Raw genomic sequence first — 19,007 nt, forward strand, 5'->3', positions numbered from 1 at the left:
TTAAGAATTATCTGCTCGAGTAAACGCGAAGTGGCTGTAACTCAGCGGTGTGATAGCAGCCCCCGCGTGGAGGATAAACAGTGAGCCACGCACAAGGAGAGGAGGCAGGCTGCCACCCCGGTGGCAATAAAAAGGGCTTTCTCTGTTCTTTGCCATAAAACCGACATCATGGTTAACGACATGACCTTGAAGGCAGCCAGTCACCCGGCGGTTCCTTCTGCCGGGCTCTGAAGGACGCGTGTTTAAAGATGGAGGCCATGTGGGGTGGGGGCTGGGGTGCAGGAGACAAGAGCACGTCTGCTTTTCTGAGCCTGCCGAGGACGGGACCTCAGATTGCATGCACTGTGGGCCCCCTGGTCTCCGCGTTGTAGACTTAGAATGAGCTCTGGTTTCAAGCGGCACTCCGGCGTCACCTCAGGGCCAGTTTTCTGGCACCGACAGAGGAGCCGGGTGGCAGGCTGGTCCTAGAACCCGTGCTCTCCCTCAGGACCATCAGTCCACGGTGTGGACTGAGTAGAAAATGACAGTACAGATCTTTGATAAGCCTTCCTCTAAAATGTTTCATGAAAATCACACAAGTAATTCAAGTTCTTCATAGGATTCCAGAAAACAAGGATGCATAGAGACTTTAAAAATGAATGAAGATCACCCGTAAACCAAGCACCGGCAGTCAGCCAGACATGACTGTTTCCATGTGCAGTCCTCCAGCCTTTACGTGTGTGTGTGTGTGTGTGTGTGTGTGTGTGTGCGCGCGCGCACTGTGTTTTTATGATAATGCTTTGCTTTGCTCCCTTGTTTTTCCTTTTTAACTGAGCTACCCTACACACACAGCGAAGTGCACTCACCTTCAGTGTACAGCTTGATTAACTTTACACAGATGCACACCCATGTAACCACCACCCAAATCAAGGCAAAACACACCGCCATCACCCCGGAAGGCTCCAATAAAACCCTTCTCAGGAGGGACCAGCAGGGCATCAGGTGTGGTGGTCACTGTACTGGCGTCACTCACTGAAGGGCAGCCCTGCTCTGAAAGTCAGAGCTTCAGATTTTTGGAAACACCCACCATGCAGACTTCTGTGAAGCCTGTGTGGAATTCGCCCATGTTTGTGTGTGTGAAAGTAGTTACTTCTTTTTTAATTCTGCAGCCACATTCCACCAGATAAATGTGCCACCTGTTATTATTACCTGTTCCCCTGTTTTTGGACATTCGGGCTGTGTTGCAGGTTTTGGTTACTGGGAATGCAGGTTAGGCCCGTGCTTGTGAATGAGATGTGCACACTCATTTCTCCTGAGTCGGTGTTCTAGGAGAAATATTGGGGGTTGTGAAATGCATATATGATTGTCTTTAGCATACGCTACTAAATGGTTTTTAAATTTTTCTTCCATATGCTCACAAATTCCTTTTTAATTTTAGTCATTCTGGTGGGTGCGCAAGGTACTTAATTATGACTTTAATATACTTTTTTTCTCATCAAGGCTTATGTTGGAAACCTTTTCATATGCCTATTAGCTATTTGAATATCCTCTTTAGTGATTTTCCTCCTCAAGTCTTTGACCATTTAAAAAAATAGGTAGATTTTTGTTATTGATTTGTGAGAGTTCTTTATATATTCTGCTTGTGACTTCATTTTTGAATATACATTTAGCAAATTTTCACTCAATGGTGATTTTTTTTTAACTGAACACAAGTTCTTAATGTTAGTATGTGCATTTTATCAAGTTGTTTCTTTTCTATTAATACTTTTTGTCATGGTAAGAAATATTTTCATCCTCAAGGTGATAAAAAAAAAGTGTTCCTATGTTTTCTTTTTGCAACTTGATTGTTTTACCTTTTGCATTTAGATTTATAATAATTCATGAGTTGGTTTTGGGTATGATTTGGAGTAGGATCAAAGTTTATGTGTATTTTTTCCCGTTTGGGTGTTCTGTGGCTTCATCCGTCCCCACTGAATTTAGGTGCCCTTTTCCTGAAGCAAGTGACTGTACGTGCATGTCTGTTTCTGTATTTTCCCCTCTCTGTCCTTGTCTATGTGTCCATCATTGCAGAAACACCACCGCGCCCTGATTACTACAGCTTCATTCTAAGTCTTGCTGTCTGATAGCCTGTCTCCCAGGTTTTTGCTCTTCCTCTAGATTCTCTTGACTATTCTAGGCTCCTTGTATTTCCATATAAATTTAAGAATTGGCTTGTCAACTTACACAAAAATACCTGCTGGGATTTCTATTGGACTTGCATCGAATCCAGAGATCAACTGAAGAAGAACTGACATTTTTTAAAATAATGATCTTTCTAACTCATAAATAAGGAATATCTCTCCTTTATGCCTTCTTTAATTTACTTCAGTAGTGTTTTATAGTTTTCCATGTAGAGGTCTTGCACTTGAACAAATTTATTCATAGATGTTTGATTTTTTTGATGCTGTATTAAAGAGTATTTGAAAATGATTTTCTAATTTTCATTGTTGGTATCTAGAAATAAGTGGATTTTTTTATATTGATAATATTTCTAGTGACTTTTCTAAATTTCTCAGTTAGTTCTAAGAGTTTATTTGTAGATTATTGTGGATTTTCTATGCATTTATATCATCTGTGAATCTGAACATTTTTATTTCTCCTATTATCTACCTACCTACCTATCTATTTATCTACCTATCCATCCATCTGTCTGTGTACCTTTGTAAGTATATATGGAGCTATCATTGTATCTATGCATGTGTGTATGTATGTATCTATCCATCCGTCTTTGTCTGCATGCATCTATCATTGTATCTATGTGTGTATGCGTGTGTCCATCTATTATCTTTGTATATATATAAGTATGTATGTATCTTTCTGTCCATCTTTGTATGTATGCACGTATCTATCATCTTTGCCTTGTTGCTCTAGCACAGTCTCTCTAGCACAATATCTAAAAGAAACGGTGGTAATTTGCATCCTAACCTATAGGGAAGGTGTTCACTGCATTAATATCAAGTATGCTGTTAGCTGTAGAGTCCCCCCCCATAGATTATCTTAATCATTTTTAGGAAGACACTTTCTATTCCCAGTTTTCTGAGCATTTTAATCATGAATGGTTATTGAATATTATCAAATGTTTCCCTTCATCTATTAAGAGAATCCTATGGTTTGATCCTTTACACTATTAATGTGAGTAACATTTATTGGTATTTGAATGTTAGCTGGACCCTTGCATGCCTGGAGTAAACCCAGTTTGTTCATGATATGTCATTGTTCTAGTATTTCTAGATTCATAAAAGATACTGGCCTATAGGTTTCTTTTCTTTTCTTTCTTTCTTTTTTTTTAGTGTCTTCATCATTTTTTGGCATTGGGTCATGTTGCACTCATAAAATTAATTACGAAGTGTTCCCCTTTCTTCTCTTCTCTGAAAGAATGCTTTTCAGATGGATATTATTATTTTTAAAGCTTTGGAGAAGTTAATTGTGACTCTACCTGAGACTTGAGTTTTCTTTATGGGGAGTTTCTCACTTTTGATTTAATTTTTAAACAGATATAGGGCTACTTAAATGGTCTATTTTCCCTCATGCCAGCTTTTTAGGTTGTGTTCTACAAAAGGTCTGTTCTTTTCACCTAAGTTTACAAATTCCTTGGTATAAGATTTTTCGTAATATCTTTTTTTCTCCTCTAGGTTTATAGGGTCCTGGTGATGTCCCCTTTTCATTCATGACAGTGGTAATTTTTTCCCTCTTTTTTTGCCTCATTGTTGCAAGGGGATGTTTAATTTTGTTAATATTTTAAAATAACATGATTTGGCTGTGATTTTCCTGTTGTAAATCTGCTGTTTATTTCATCGACATCTGCACTTGCCTTTGTTATTTATTTTCTTCACCTTCAATTTTTTACTCTAGATCCTTGAGAAGGAAGTTTAGAGGGTGATTGTCCACCATTTCTCCCCATGTCTTTCAATATATAAATTTAGGGCTATCAACTCTTCCCTAAGCACTACTTTAACTTTATCCCACAATTTTTAACATTTATATTCTCATTATTATCCACTTCAAAATATTTCCCTTTGTAAGTTAATCTTCACCCATGGGTTTTTATTCAAACATTTCATTTGTTTCAGACATTTGTGTACTTTCCTGCTATCTTTGTTAATTATTTTGTTTGTTTCATTGTCATTAGAGAACAGCTCTAATGTATGATTTTAATTATTTGAAATTTGTTGAGACTTGCTTTTTGACTCAGCAGATTGATTAATTTTGGCAAATGTTCCATGTACACTTATAAAGAATATGTATTCTGTCATAAGTTGTGTGCAGTGTTCTGTATATGCCAGTTAGGTACTATTCATAAATCATGTTCAAGACTTCTATAGTCTTACCGATTTTTTGCTGTTTAATTAGCATCCTTTCGTTTAAAAATGACAAACTCCTTTCAGCATTGCTTGCAGCGCACTCTCGTGGGGATGAGCCCCTTCAGCGTTTGTTTGGGAAGTTTTTCTGTCCCCTTCATTTCTGAAGGGCAGCTTTGCAGTGGCGTGCTCTTGGTGGGATGTTCTGTCTTTCAGCACTTTGACTGCATCGTCCTGCTCTCTCCTGGCCTGCGGGGCTCCTGCTGAGAAGTCTGCTCGTAGCCTCAGGAGGTTCTTTTGTACATGAGCCGTTTTCTTCCTCTTGCTGCTGTTTCTCTGTCTTTGACTTCAGACAGTCTTATTGTAATATGTCTTGGAGAAGATCTTTCTGAGTTGAAGAATTTGGGGGGGACTATGAAATTCATGAACGTTGGTGTCCAAATCTCTCTCTAGATTTGGGAAGTTCTCAGCCGTTATTTCTTTAAATAAACTTTCTTCCCTTTCCTCCCTCTTTTCTCCTCTGAGACTCCAGTAATTTATAAATTGTTCCTCTTAATGGTGTCCTGTAGTTCACAGGGGCTTTCTTCACTCTTTCCCATTCTTTCTTCTTTGTTCTCCTCTGACTTGATAATTTCAGATGACCTGTCTTCGAGTTCACACACTCTTTTTCTGCTTGGTTCACTCTGCTGTTGATACTCTGCACGGCATTTTCCACTTTGTTCATTACAGTCCTCAGCTCCAGAATTTCTGTTTGGCTCTTTTTAATGATTTCTGTCTCTGTCAAACTTCTCATTTTGTTAGTTCATTGTTTTCCTGATTTTGTCAAACTGTCTGTGTTTTCTTTTGGCTCATCCAGTACCCTTTAAGAAACTATTTTGAATTCTTTATCAGGCAAACTCCAGATCTTTGGGATCAGCTACTGGAAAATTATTGGGTTCCTTCAGTGGCATCATGTTTCCTTGGTTTTTCATATTCCTTGAAGTCCTCTGTTACTGTCTTTGCGTTTGAAGAAGCAGTCACCTCCTCCAGTCTTCGCTGACTGGCTTTGAGAGAGAAACGCCTCTTTTCAGCCCAGCTGGGGATTCTGAGGCTCTGAGACCTTTCAGTGGGTGCGCCACCTCCACACTTCTTGTTCCCTCTTGGGCAGAATTCTTAAGATTGTGCACCTTCTCTGATCCTGCAGAGCCAGGTGGCGTGCTGACCTTAACTGTGTCCTCATATTTAAAGTGTGCCTCTTGTAAAAACCACGTAATTGAGTTTAGTCTTCTTGCGCAGTCTGACAGTCTCTGTCTTTCAGTTGAAGTGTTTATTCTGTTTATATTTAATGAAAGTGCAGACTTAGTTGGGTTTGAGCCTGCCATCTATTTGTTTTCAATTTGATCTACGTCTTTTTTGTTCCTTCTTTCTTGCCTTGTTTAGGATTAATAAAGTATTTTTATTATTATTATTATTTCATGTTGTCTTTTATGTTTCATTTTTCTTGGTGCTTTTAAAATGGTTGCTCTAGAGATTAAGAAATGCACAATTCACTTGTAACAGCCCATCTCAGTAATTTCAGCACTTCCCTGCTGAGGCATGAGCCTTACAACACTCTATGTACCGTTTCGCACACTTGGTGTCAGAGAGCAGACACTCGTGCAGTCACTCACATGTTTACCCTGGTGACGCTCTTTATTGCTTGGTGTAGCTCTGTGTCTGCCTCTGGGACCGTTTCCCTTCTGCCATTGAAAACCTCCTTTAGTATGTCTTGTGGTGTGGGCCTCCGAGCAGCAGATGCTCTGCTTCCGTTGGTTTTAAACATCTTCACTTGCCCTTTACCTTGAGGGACTCTTTCCCTGGGTGTTTAGTTGGGACTGGTTTTGCTTGCAGCATTTCGCATCTGGTGCATTTTAGTTTCAAATATTGTGTTTTCAGTTTTAGAATGTCTGTTTGATTTATTTTTAAAACAGATTTCGAAATTCTTAATCTTGTCATTTTTTTTATCCACTTTTAAATTTTCTTTAACACACTCACCATAGTTATTTTAAAGTCTTTTATGCTCATTCCAGTATATGGACGATCTGTGGAACTGATAACATAGTCTAGTTCTTACTTTCTGGATTGTTGGTCACCTCATGTAGCGTCTTCACTTGTCTCGTAAGTTTTGACTGTACGGCAGACATTGTGAATGAAAGGACCATAGAGACGGCAGATGGTGTTAATTTCCTCTGGAAAGGAGTCTCTTCTTAAGTAGCTTTTGTTTGCTTATTTTTTGTTTTGTTTTATGCTCAAGTTGAGTGGCTGACAGGTGAAGAATTGAGCTGCACTGCTGCTTAATTAAGACTCGGTCTAACTGAGTCCCGTCTCTTTTTCTTGGTCCTGGCTCTCCTGGGCTGTTGGTCTGGAGGCTGATGGGTGTCTTTGTCCTGAGCTCCGAAGCCCTGGGGCTCACGCCTGTCCCCAGCGGTCTTAGCCTCTCCCCTTCCTGCAGCTTCAGATTCACCCGTTTTCCTGAGCAGGACGCTGGCTCTGTGTTCTAGGCAGTCTACCTGCCTCTAGTGGAAATTCGTCTCTTAAACATTCTTAATTGCAGGATGTTGCAGTCTGTCTAGTAGAGATTTCTGACTCCAGCTCTCCTCACCCCGCAAAACCTCCAGTGTTCCCCTAGAGCTTAGCAAATGCCCTGAGGATTTAACTGGCTCTTTCTCCTGTTTCTGGATTTCCATTCATCATGCCAGCCTGTGTGACAGTCTGTTGGTGTCTCTTCCTCCACTAGAACCTTCTGGCTAGGCCAAGCGGAACCCTCAGACTGTGAGCACAGGAGACAGTTTCTGGCAACCATCCGTCCTAGTCAGGGTTTTCTGTCTCTGGGACATTTTCCTCATCTAGGTATTATTGCTGCCACAGGTTTTTGATGTTTTAAATATACGGCCTTCTGCAACTTATCTACTTTTATTCTAGTTGTTGAAGTGGGACCATCAGCTGGCTACCACCCATTACCTCCTACTTGGAACAAGAGTTTGAGTACTTGTTTATAATCTGTAATTTTTCCTATTAGTGTATTATGAACTAACTTCCCTTTTAATAAATTTATGTCAGTAAGTACACTTCCGTAGCTTTATGTATTTTTAGAAGTACACTTCTGTGGGGTCTACATAGATGTTAACTAGCACCTGTGCTTGACTGTTCAGAGTATTTCTTTAATGTATTTTAGCCAGTCTTCTGTCTCTAGGATAAGCCTTTAGAGGTGGCACAAGGACAGAAATGCTTTGAAGTGCGTGTTCGCCATCTCTCCTCCTTAGGGAGCGTTCAGCTCAGCCTGCAGCGTTTCTGTAAAGCCTCTGCCTTCGTTCATCAGACGAGAGCTAGGTGTTCCCCTTCTTTATGGCACCTGTGTTCGCCCGTACTGCACAGGCTTACATTGGAGAACAGTGCTGTGTAGGTAGATTCTGTTAATACAGCATTGACGTTCAGCAGCTTTTCCATTTTCTGCAGAGGCTGCTACAGACACTGCGTTTGTGCAGCCGAAGACGCGTCTCTCCTTTCTGCTGGTGGACTAGCTGCTTTCATTTCTTACCAAGCGATGCTTGCTTGAGTGTCCTTCCATGCTCTGTTCCTCTTAGCATTGCTGTTGCCTCCCCCAGTTTCACTGATAGGTAAGAGGTAGATGGCTGGTGAGAGAGAGAGAGAGAGAGAGAGAGTATCTAGAACAGTTTGTCCTCCGACCTAGGTGATTATTTGACTCCCCTGGATTGCTTGTTTCAATTAAAGATTTCCTCAGTCTCTTAATCTGTGAAATGAGATGTGTAAAGGTGTAGAATAGCTCCTAGCACATAGGAAACTATCAAGCAATATTGGCTGCTGTCACTGTCACAGTTGTTGACATCACCGCTATCTTCACCATTATCATCACCATCATTGTCACCATCATTATCACCAGTCACCATCATCACCATCATCAGCATCACCACCATCATCACCACCATCACCATCATCATCATCACTGTCATCACCACCATCATCACCATCATCATCATCACACATCATTACTGTCATCATCATCATCATCACTGTCATCACCACCATCATCATCATCACCACCATCACCATCATCATTATCACTGTCATCACCACCATCATCACCATCATCAGACATCATCACCATCATCACTATCATCACCACCATCACCATCATCATCATCACTGTCATCACCACCATCATCACCATCATCATCATCATCACACATCATTACTATCATCATCACCATCATCACTGTCATCACCACCATCATCATCACCATCATCACTGTCATCACCACCATCGTCATCACCATCACTACTGTCATCACCACCACCATCATCATTATCACCATTACCATCATCATCACCATCACCAACCCCTCTGCTATGGAATCAGGATCTTCAGGAATGGGGCTAAGAGTCTATATTTTGATTTTATGTCCCAAGCTTATATGTCACTGGTCCTCAATCAGTATTTGCAAACAATCACTGGCCTAGAAGGTGTTTTGATATCTCTTCCTTTTGTATTAGTTTATTTCTGTCTTTGATTTATCAGATTACCTGGAAGACATGCCCGTTCTACAGTTTTTGTTTCCAAGAGGAATGCTTTTAATATCGTGTCCTCTCCATTGTGCAGAGACTGAGATGCAAACAGACATATAACAAAGATTCCTGCCTCATTTGGAAATCCTGTTAGTGATGGCCTTGCTCTCATGTTCCTTGGACCTCACGAAAAGGACTGTGTATGCTGGAATTTGAGGTTGTGTTTCTCTCTCTCTTTTTTTCTAGTGTTTCTGTAGTATTGATACTTAAATCTCATAACAAGAACTTGTAAAAAGAAACATGCCAGCAATAACCTGCTCTCAGTGTCCAAGGCCAAGGGAGGTGTCCTCCAGCGGGATGTAGCCACATACATCCGTGACAAAGTGCTCCTTGTCCTAGTGTCCGGGAAGCTCAGAACACCCTGTTTGCCCCATTTTGCTCTGTTTGTTGATACAGCCTTCTCGGCCCTGCTCCTGCTCCTCGCCTCCTTCTCCTGCATCAGAGCCTCCTGTTGTGCCGTTCCCCAGCTCCTCCGGCAGTTGGTGGTGAAAGTGGTCAGTGCGGGGCCAGCCCGTAATCCCTGACTGCACCTGGCTGTTGGCACCGCTGTGACCGTGGCACGACTGTCCTCCAGCCAGCGTGCCCTCCTGTCCCCTGAGGTGGCTGTTTCACATCTTCCCTAATCTCCTCAAACCTCTGCCCCTGCCCCAGCTTCCACGCCCACTCTGAGCCCATAGTCACCCTCGCAAGAAGTGGCAGCTGCCATCGGGGACTCCTCGTTTTCCTACAGACTCCTCTGCGTCCGCACACCTCTCTTCCCCGTCTTTCCTGCCCGGGTACAGGAGGCAGCCTCTTGCCGGCTGGGGGCTCCCCCTCCGCCCCCCACCCCAGCTGGGTTCACTCTGCTCTCTCCCACAGCTGCGGTGCCTCCCTCTCTTCCTAGTCCTGGCTCTCGGCGTTCAAACATGCTCCATTTTACACGACTTAAAATGGAAAATTCTACCCAGTTCCACTGCCCTCCATCTCGTGCTTATTTGTCAGATTTCTTGGATGAGATTCTGGGTGTTTCCCTCCATGAGCTGCTCAGCCCGCCTCCATCTGCCCTCTCCTCCAACCATGGGCACCAGTGCATGGACATCGCTTTGGGTGGAGGGTGGGTGGTGGGAAGGACCATTTGAGCCTTCAGCTTCCACGGGGCTGCAGCGCCCAGTGACCTGGAGCTGGACCCTGTCGGTGCAAATTCCAGTGTTGCTGGGGGTTCCCAGCCTGACTCTCTCCAGGCCTTGGTTTCCCCTCGTATAAAATGGGAAGCTGACTGGTGAGGGCTCTCCCCGCGGGGCTGCTGTGAGCCATCCGTCCACGAGATCACACGCCTGGAGCAGGGGGTGCCCCCCGGCCGGAGGCTGCCTCCCGCCGCCTGTGGCTTCCCTCCTTTTATCACCGGTGTGAAGCCGCTGCCATGGCTTGGCCTCTGAGCAGCACTGACACGCTCAGCACTGGGCACCCCCTCAGCGTCCTCTTTCATCTCTTCTCTGGCAGCCGCGGGGCCGAGCGGGCTGGAGGTGAGCCCTCGCTACCCCGGTGCCCCAGTGCCCCGGCTCCTCGTCTGCGCTGTCAGGAGCCCTACCAGCCACCTGCGCTCTGATCCGTGTGCACCTTCCCCAGACAGACAGCGGTCATTAGAGGGGAGAAGCGTGCACGTCCTGTGTTGTGACCTGCCACACTCCCTGTAGGCCAACGCCGGCTGGATGTTTGTGCCAGTTGTCGCTCTGCAGGGGGCTGCCGTGACTAGGTGGCCAAGCCGTGCTGCCCAGCCGGCCTGCGCAACCACGCATGATGGCCCGCGGCTCTGCCAGCGCTCGCCCGCCTCCTGGCTCTGTCTGCTCTGACACCAGTCACGTACTCCTGTGTTCCCACAGTGACACATCTGGGTGAGCTCTGTCTGCAGTGCCGCCTGGACTCTGCAGTGCTGGGTTGCTTGGGCATCCCTGTCATTTTCCGGGGGAACCGTTCTCACTCTCCTGGCCACCCCCAGACTTCCCCTCCCTCTCCAGGGGTGCCGTGTCTCTCACGTCCATTGTCACCAGAGCTGGTCGACCCAAGGGATGGGGCCCCAGTGCTGGTCTGGAAGCAGGTGTTGACTGAAAAAAAAAGCAAACCTAAAAGCTGAGAATTGTGTTTTACTCCGTGGACTTTCTGAGGACCTGAGCCTGGGAGGCAGCCTCTCAGAGGGCTCTGAGGGACGGCTCCGGAGAGGCCGGGAGGAGCCAGGACATACAGGTGTCTTTACCACAGAGACCAGGTAGTCGGAACATCAAAAGATGGCTGTTAATGAAAGAAAGCCAGGCGTCTCAAGGAATTTAGTGCTTTTCTATGCATGTGAAGATGCAAAAGTCTGGGCTCACTGGAATCCTTCCTCTGATCTGCACCTGAGCTGCCGGGGCCAGTGTCCTGCGCTTTCCTGTCCTGCATCCCCTCGGGGGCACCGCTGGGGGCTTCCTCCTGGTCTCCATCCTGAGTCCCCTCCGCTCACTGTTGGGGGCGGTGGTGACAGCTGGTGACCTGATGAACACAGCATCCTTTGTGCACTGATGTGGCTGCAATATTTCTCATTCACCGGGGGCTTGCATCTCCTCTTGGAAAGCATTCTGCATCAGCTCAAGGCTGCAGAGGGCTCCCCAGAGTGGGGATCCCCGGGTACCCCAGGGCACAAGTGTTGGTTCTAACTTTGCAGTAAGGTGGCAGGCAAACCTGCTTGGACTTTTAAATCTAATTTTCTTCTGCTTTGCGGTATCGGCGATGGGCACACTCCGTATAGGAGCTCTTACGGGCAGTGCTCAGGGACCCCAGCGGGTCCTGGGCAAGGCGGCGACGGTGTGGGGGTGATGAGCTGGGGTCCCTCAGGCTACAGCCCCTTTCTTCTGTCTCCGCCAGGGGCAGGGCTGTGAGGATTTCTGACAACCAGGGGCCAGGTCACCTGGCTTTGCAGGCAAGGCCTTTGCAATGTTTCCGGTTCAGAGCAGAGTCTGGTTTTTGGGAATTGGTACAAAATATGCAGAAAAGAAAGCAAAGCCTTGGCCTCCTGGCTCCGCACAGCCCTTCAGGCTGGAAAGGCAGGACGTCCCTGGGAGGGGCAGAGCTGGACAGCGGGCCTGGCTTGGTGCACAGAGCCCGCCAGGGTGGTCCCCACCGCCTGGCCCAGGAGGGCGCTTGCCCAGGTGCCGCCGCAGTGTCCTGGCCTTGCCCCGACGCTGAGCCCGGCTTCCCTCTGGATAGTCCATCGGAGTCACAGCGGCCTCTTTGAGATCGCTTCCTCAGCGGGTTTGCCAGAGCTGAAGGGCCAGTGTGGGGGCCTGACTGGAGGGCCCTCAGCCCCAGGTCAGGGCAGGGCGGCTCCTGCACTGACCCAGCTGGCCCGGACCCCCCAGGCCCTCTTACCTTGTTCAGGGACGCAGTCTGGGCTGGGCCTTTGCTTTGTGACCGTGGGGCCCATAGCCGCTCAGTGCTCGCCCAGTTTCGCTGTTCCAGCTGGCCGGTGTGCCTCCCAGCCCTCTGTCCAGGGCTGGGACCTGTTCTGCTTTGTCAGGCCGATAAAGCCATTATCAATGGACAGTGGCCGTGGAGGGTGCTGCTGGAGCCCGGCCTGCCCTCCCAGCGCCTCTGACTTCAGCCCCGGCTACCGCGGGCGTCCTGGCCGGGTCCCTCCACGAGCCCCTAGGCCTCCTGGATGCTGTGGGAGGGGCCACAGGTGCAGCCAGGAAAGGTGACACAGTAAGCCCCACGGGGGAGGGGGGCTGGTGGACATGGGCTGCAGCACCTACCTGTGCTCCAGGTGGGCGCCTCCGGGGGTCTGGGGACTCTCCCTGCTGGCTTGTCCCCCTCCCTGTGCTGCTCCCACTGCCCCTCCTTGTCAAGGGTCCGTTTCCATCTAAATGCCTTTTTTGTGCTGGCTCAGATGAACGCGGAAGGGAGGGGCTCATGTGGCCGCCTTGGAAGCAGGTGGTGCTGGGGTGGTTTTCTGAGGGGCTCCAAGTTCCGGAGGAGGTGGGCTGTGTCTGGCATTGAGGAATCCTTGCTGCTCGGGGCAGGGGTCCCAGCTAAGAAGCTGGCATCAGGGTTCTGTGCATGCATCGCCGCTCCCTGCTGCTCCTCCCTGAGCTGAGACACGTGGCTTCCACCACTTCCTGGAGAGAGGCCGTTGGGCAGGTGCCTGGGGTGGGAGAGCCCTGCAGGTGTGCACCTGTCTCCGGTGTCCGGTTTCACGGGCCTCCCCCGCCATGGCTTTCACTATACGATGTCCTGCTGGAGAGCAGACCAGAGGACGCCTGGACTAACCCTGCACGAACCATGAACGACAAAATAGATGTTTGTTCCCAGGGTTTAAGTGAATGAATAATACATCAGAGAAGGCAGCTCTCAAGTCATATTTGCAGCACCTCCGACTGTGGCCCCACCGCGGGGTTGGGCTTCGGAGCCGGGCCGCGAGGCATGAGAGCCGCCGTGGTTTGCGAAGTGCCCTGGGTTGGTGGTGCCTTTCATTTTCGCGGCTGCGCAAAGCTCTGGTTTCCCCTAGAGAAGCTGAAAGATGGAATTGTGCGTTTCAGCGTGATTCTTAATATTCACATCTCAGCGGGGCTTCCTAAGTGCCAAGTTGATACTTCCGTGCAGTGGCAGGGGAGCAGAGCCTCGTTCAATTCTGAGCCGTTTGCAGCAATGCCATGGGGTGTGTCTGTTGCTGTTGCTTCAGGGTTTTGTTGTTTGTGTCTGCCTGAATAAACTCTTGAGCGTTGGTGTGGTGGGGAAACGACAAAAACAAACCAAACCCACCTCACCTCTCCATCACGGTGCTGCCCTGTCTTGACCTCCTGGGTCGGACTGTCCTTTGGGAGATGTCCGGAGAGCAAGTATGCACGTGGGATGTCGGGCTGTGTCATCCTCGCCCCTGGAAACGCTCCCCGTGCTCCAGGCTGAATTGGCCGGCGCGGGCAGCAGTGTTGACCACTGGCAGCAGATGACCTCACACGGGACTCTGGCGGGCACTGGAGACCCTCTTCCCAGGAGTCACAGATATTTTATACACAGCGTGTTGAGAATGATTGCAGGGGGGTTGTGGGCCAGCTGAACACCTCCCCCAACACACCGCAGCTGAAAAACAAATTTCTGTGGGAAAGAAGGCTCCTGGCTGGATATCTGAGAATCATGGACTGTTTGGGGGAAAACAGGGCAGCAGACTCCAGGCCATGTGTCCCCGTCACCTGGTGTTCCTGTGGCACACAAGACGGGGCTTTGCTGGTTCCCAGCCCCAAGCAAAGGGCTGACAGGAAGCAGTGCTGTCCTGAGGGAGCCTGGGAGAGCCACCAGCAGCGTCACATTGGGAGCTAGGAGCACACGAGTGGCTGTCCCTGTCCCGATGCAAGAGGAGACCACGGGCCCACTGGCCTGCGTTGGACTTTGGCGCACATGTAGCCCCACTTGGTGTTGGACTGCATCCTACCCACCAATGTCCCTGGATGGGTCTTATTTCTGTCATTGTCATGCAGTCTTCAGGGAACATAACATTAGGGGGACAGAACGGTGTATTTCATCCCATTTCATTATTTGGGTGTTTTGCACATTTTCCAGGGCTGTGCCATTCTGCAGTTTCTTGAAGAAAAATCAAACTACACCTCTACTTGGGTTGGTGTCAGCGGTTATGTAAATGTAATATGAACAAAAATTAAGGAGGCTGTAATAAAAATATGCTGGGGTGTATTTAATAAACTGGTTCTTATGGAACCCCCATGTTATTGTGCAGATTATGTGGTCCCACAGAACTTGTTTCTCTTGAACTCTTTTGATAAAAGTTTAGAAAACCTTAGACAGATGCATGATACTGCCTTGTGGCTTTTTCTTGTGGTGTTAATTTTCTTTTTCTTACTTTACAGTATATCTGAAAATGTCCTTGTTTGCCTTCATTATTTTTTTTTCCAATTTGTGTTCAGATAGACACAATGTAAAATTGAGCATCTTCATTAACTTTAAGCATACAGGTCAGTGGTACAAAACACATGGAAACTGTTAAGCCACCATCACCACCGTCTGCTTCCAGAGCACGTTTCATCTTGTAAAACTGAAGCTGTGACCTTGGTGAGCGCTCAGTGCCCCTCCCCAGCCCCGGCACCTGCCCTCGCCCTGTCTGTCTGAGTCTGACTGCTCTAGGGACCTCATATGGGTGGAATCATGCAACATTTATCTTTTTGTGACTGGCTGATTTCACTTAGCATAATGTCCTCAAGGTTCATCCAAGTGTTCATTTTCTTTTGAGATAATGGGCCTGTCACATGTCTGTATTTATCTATGTAACAACTAAGAGAAATTCGAGTTCGCACAACCTGTGTGCGGTGAAGGCTGTGTAATGCCGTGACTGCTCATGGAGACGGAGGGCCGCGGGGAGCTCTGTGGGGTTTTTATTTTTTTGGTGCTTTCCTTTCCTCATCTTGCTTCCTAACTGCGTGGGATTCTTCCTGAATACTCTGTCCCCAGAGAGGCGGCGTGTCCTTTTCTTTTCAGTGGAACTTGTGCTGTGGTGGCGGGGACTGTCTAGATGGCACGCTCTGAAATTCAGTCCAGGCTGCCTGACCCTGGAATAAAGAGAGAGGAGGCAGTGGAGCCTTGCCCGCTTCTTGGCATCACAGTTGTGCAAGCCCTGCTGGCTGTGAGACGGGTGCAGGGCACCCAAACCAGCGACGGGGACAAAGCGGGTAAGGCTAACCAGAGGGGAGGCAGGAGAGCTCCCTGGCGCGAGCTGGTAGGTGCGGAGCAGGAGGGAGGTGTCGGCAGGAGCGGATGCCCCATTAGACTGATGTGCGCTGTGCCCTCCCAGTGCTCGGACCTGCGTGTCTGTCCCCTGCGGCTCTCCCGACGGAACCAGCGCTGCTTGGAGAGTGCTGGAGTCCACGTTTGAAGACGGGCCTGCAACACCTTGTGGGGAAACAAGGATGCATCCACTACTGGGGGAGGTGGCGACAACACAGCCAGACCCGAGGGGACACCACTGACTGACGTGTTATAGCTTGAACTTCAGACCTCAGTGCTTACAGCTGAATTTGTGGAGGGCTGTAAATCCAGGATGATACTCAGAAGGGGCAAAAAATACTACGTGGGTTAGAAAAATGTCACAGCAATGAATGGGAATATTAATCATTTCCACAGGTTAGGAGCTATACATCATGACCCATGATTCCTCGATGCAAGACCGCACCTCGGGGTCTGGGGAGGGAACAGGGAAGGAAGTTGTGAACGTGGTCTTGGTAAAAATTCCATTGCAAAAGCACCTGGCTGATGAATATTAAACAAGGCGCTGGAACCCAGGGGACCCAGCAGGCCTGCTGGGATGCTGGGATGCTGGGATGCTGGTGCTATTTAAAGACGCCTGGCGCTGACACTGCTACCTGGTCTCTGAGAGGTGACGCAGAACTCGGTGACCCCTGAGAACCGTGACGGTATTTGATGTGCATAAGAATTTCCCGTGAAGGGCAAAGAAGATTTGCATAAGTCCTTCATGACCACTGATGTGGGCCTCCCAGCATCAAAGAACCTCGGCACAAGGAGAATTAGCTCCTTTCTGTTAAGGCCCCAGTTTGCTGATTTGTGTAGGAAGTGCTGGCACCATCTGTGGCCCCTCCTTCCAGCCCCAGCTGGGGCCTCTGTTCAGCATCTGGGGAAGCGTCTGTGTCTGCGTCTCATTTCTACACGAGGAGGTGGGGTGCACGGGTGTGTGACTGTGAGCGAGCGTGTGAGTGTAAGAGGGTGTGGGTGCTGGTCCTGGCCGGGGTGACTGACGGATGGTGAAGACAATGAGCATGTTGGACTTGAGGTGCCTTTGGGACATCAAGTCAGTGGTTGGAAGTCTGGGTCTGGGGCTGTGGGAAGGTCAGGCCCTTCGGAGACCCTGCCATAGGGATGGTAGATGCGGTCATCTAGGATGGCTGACAGAAGAGGGCAAAGGTTGGGGCTCTGTGCAGTCCCAGGTGCCGTGATGGGGAGCAAGTCCCCTCTGTGGGGCTGGGAGCTGGGGGTGGTGCCAGCCTCCCCCCTCCCCAGAGATGGCCCCACACTTGGGACTCCAGATTCAGGAGGGAGCTTGGAAGTCACCTGGTCAGAACCCTGGCTCCGACAGATACCAGCTGAGCGACGTTGGGTGAGGGGCTGAACCCTGAGTCTCAGTTTCCTCATCCATGAAGATGCTGAAGGTGGCCTCCTCCTCGCGTGGCAAGGCCTCCGGGACATGGTGTGTGAGACGCCGGGAAGGTGCCCGGCACGTAGTAGGCCCTCAGACGTCCTCCTTGTCTTATTAATTAGGGTGCCGTCAGCTGCTTTCTGGAACATTCCCAGCGGATGGACTTGGCTAGAGTAACCCCTCGGCTGGGCTCCTCAGACCCTCAGTGGGGTCTCCTCGGCAGCTGAGCCCAGGGGATTGTTTAGACATTCCCTCCGCCTGCCTGCTTCCGGAGAGGGCAGTGCCCACGTCCTGCGGGGGCCCGCAGACCCCGGGCCGCTCCTGGGCGCTGGCTCCCTCCTGCTCAGCTTTCTTCTGCAGGGACTGCGGGCGAGGGCTTCCCTCGGCTGGCTGGGAGGCAGAGAGAGAGCAGGGTAAAGGATTTGCATTTATTTCGAATGAAATGCTCCATCTGGTCTCCGTGTGTTGGTAGCCCCGCGTCCTGCGGGCCTGGGCGGCAGACACCGCTGAGTTCGTGGGCCACCTGCCGGGCTGCTGAAGACCTTCTTTCTGGATGTCAGGTTCTTTGAAAAAAATGCGTCGAGTTTAATGGTAAACTCTAAGGAAAGTCTGGTTTGAGTTGCTTTTAGGTACAGATTTATGAAATTGTAATGAAATAATAATGTAAGGAAAAGCACCGATCCTGGATGTGTATTAACATCAGGACAAGATAATTCAGAGGATATTTCCCATACACCACATTTTGAAAAGTGCAAGCTAGTGTTTTCTCAGAATGATCAACACTCCTTATTTTGTTGCCCAGGAATTGGGTGACGTCCTTTCAGTTAAAGTCCTGGCCCTTCTGTCTAAGCGTGGACTCGGGGTCTGCCTCAGGCCGTCTGTTGCTCTCGACTCCAGGCAGGGCTGCATGTTGGGGGGTGTTGGATGGAATCCTTTCTGCATCCTGCTGAGGGCATGTCTACAGGGAGAGACCTCCCGACTCCCTCTTCCACGCCCCCCACTGCCACCCACCCCCACCCACAGCCTGTCATCCCGAGGGGAGGAGTGGGGCGGGGCGGGGACTGAGGGTCCCTGGGAGCCGTGTTTGGGGGTTTCTGTGCAGCAGCAGGAAAGCCGGGCTCTGGGCTTGAGGCCTCAATGGGCCTTGGCTCCCTGCCTGGGGCACCTCGGTCTCTGCAGAACGTCTGGCTCCCGTTTAATTCCTCGAAAGGTGGGAATTGCATTGAGGCGTCTGCTCTTGGCTGTAGGCACGTGTTCTGACTGAAACCGCGCCTTCAGAGGTATCAGTGTGTTTCCCTTGTGGTCCAGGGAGACTCTGGGACATTTAGGAATCCTTCGTCCACGTTTCTTCCACACCCTAAACGTCTTTGGCTCCCGTCGCGCTGTAGGGATGGAGGCACGTTAGGGCACAGCCCCCTCCCTCCCGCTGGGCCCCAGAGGAGGCTGCAGACAGAGGGGCCGGTGTGACTCACCGCTTCCGCCTGCCTGGTCCCTGCTGTGATCCTGCTGTGAAGCCGTGGCTAGCAGAGGTTAAGGGCCAGTTGGGGGCCAACGGCTGGCAGAGCCACGAGTGGCCTGAGAGGAGGTCCTGCCCGGGCGTGGGTGTTCTGGTGGGAAGGAGACAGCTCTGGAAGGTGGGCTCCTCCAGAGGTGGCTTCTCTTCAGTGGATGTGCCGCTGTGACTACAGGGCAGGTCACGGTGGACCAGGGAGCAGCGGCTCTAAGCTGAGGAGTTCGTTTTCAAGAACTAGGTCCAGTCAAGGGCTAGTTGAGGAAGAACAGCGAGCTTTTCTTTATTAGTTGAAGTAGAGCTGATGTGCAGTGTCCTGATAGATTACGTTTGGTAACACAGTGATTCAGTTATATATATATATATTTTTTTCTTTTTCATCATAGGTTATTACAAGCCACTGAATACGGTTCCCAGAAGG

At 49.1% G+C, this 19,007-nt stretch overlaps 2 long non-coding RNA genes across 2 annotated transcripts in view; one reads left to right on the forward strand and one right to left on the reverse strand.

Moving 5' to 3' along the window:
* The window catches only part of LOC140699489 (uncharacterized), a 71,813-nt gene that overhangs the window by 12,706 nt on the left and 40,100 nt on the right, over positions 1-19,007 (forward strand). The window lies entirely within an intron of this gene.
* Positions 15,288-17,215, reverse strand: LOC140699486 (uncharacterized). Its single transcript, XR_012077698.1, has 2 exons — positions 16,992-17,215; positions 15,288-15,478 (listed from the first exon to the last, which is right to left on the reverse strand). It is a non-coding gene; the product is annotated as an uncharacterized lncRNA (long non-coding RNA).

This window comes from Vicugna pacos, chromosome 11 (genome assembly GCF_048564905.1).
Source record: "Vicugna pacos chromosome 11, VicPac4, whole genome shotgun sequence".
Lineage (NCBI taxonomy): Eukaryota > Metazoa > Chordata > Mammalia > Artiodactyla > Camelidae > Vicugna > Vicugna pacos.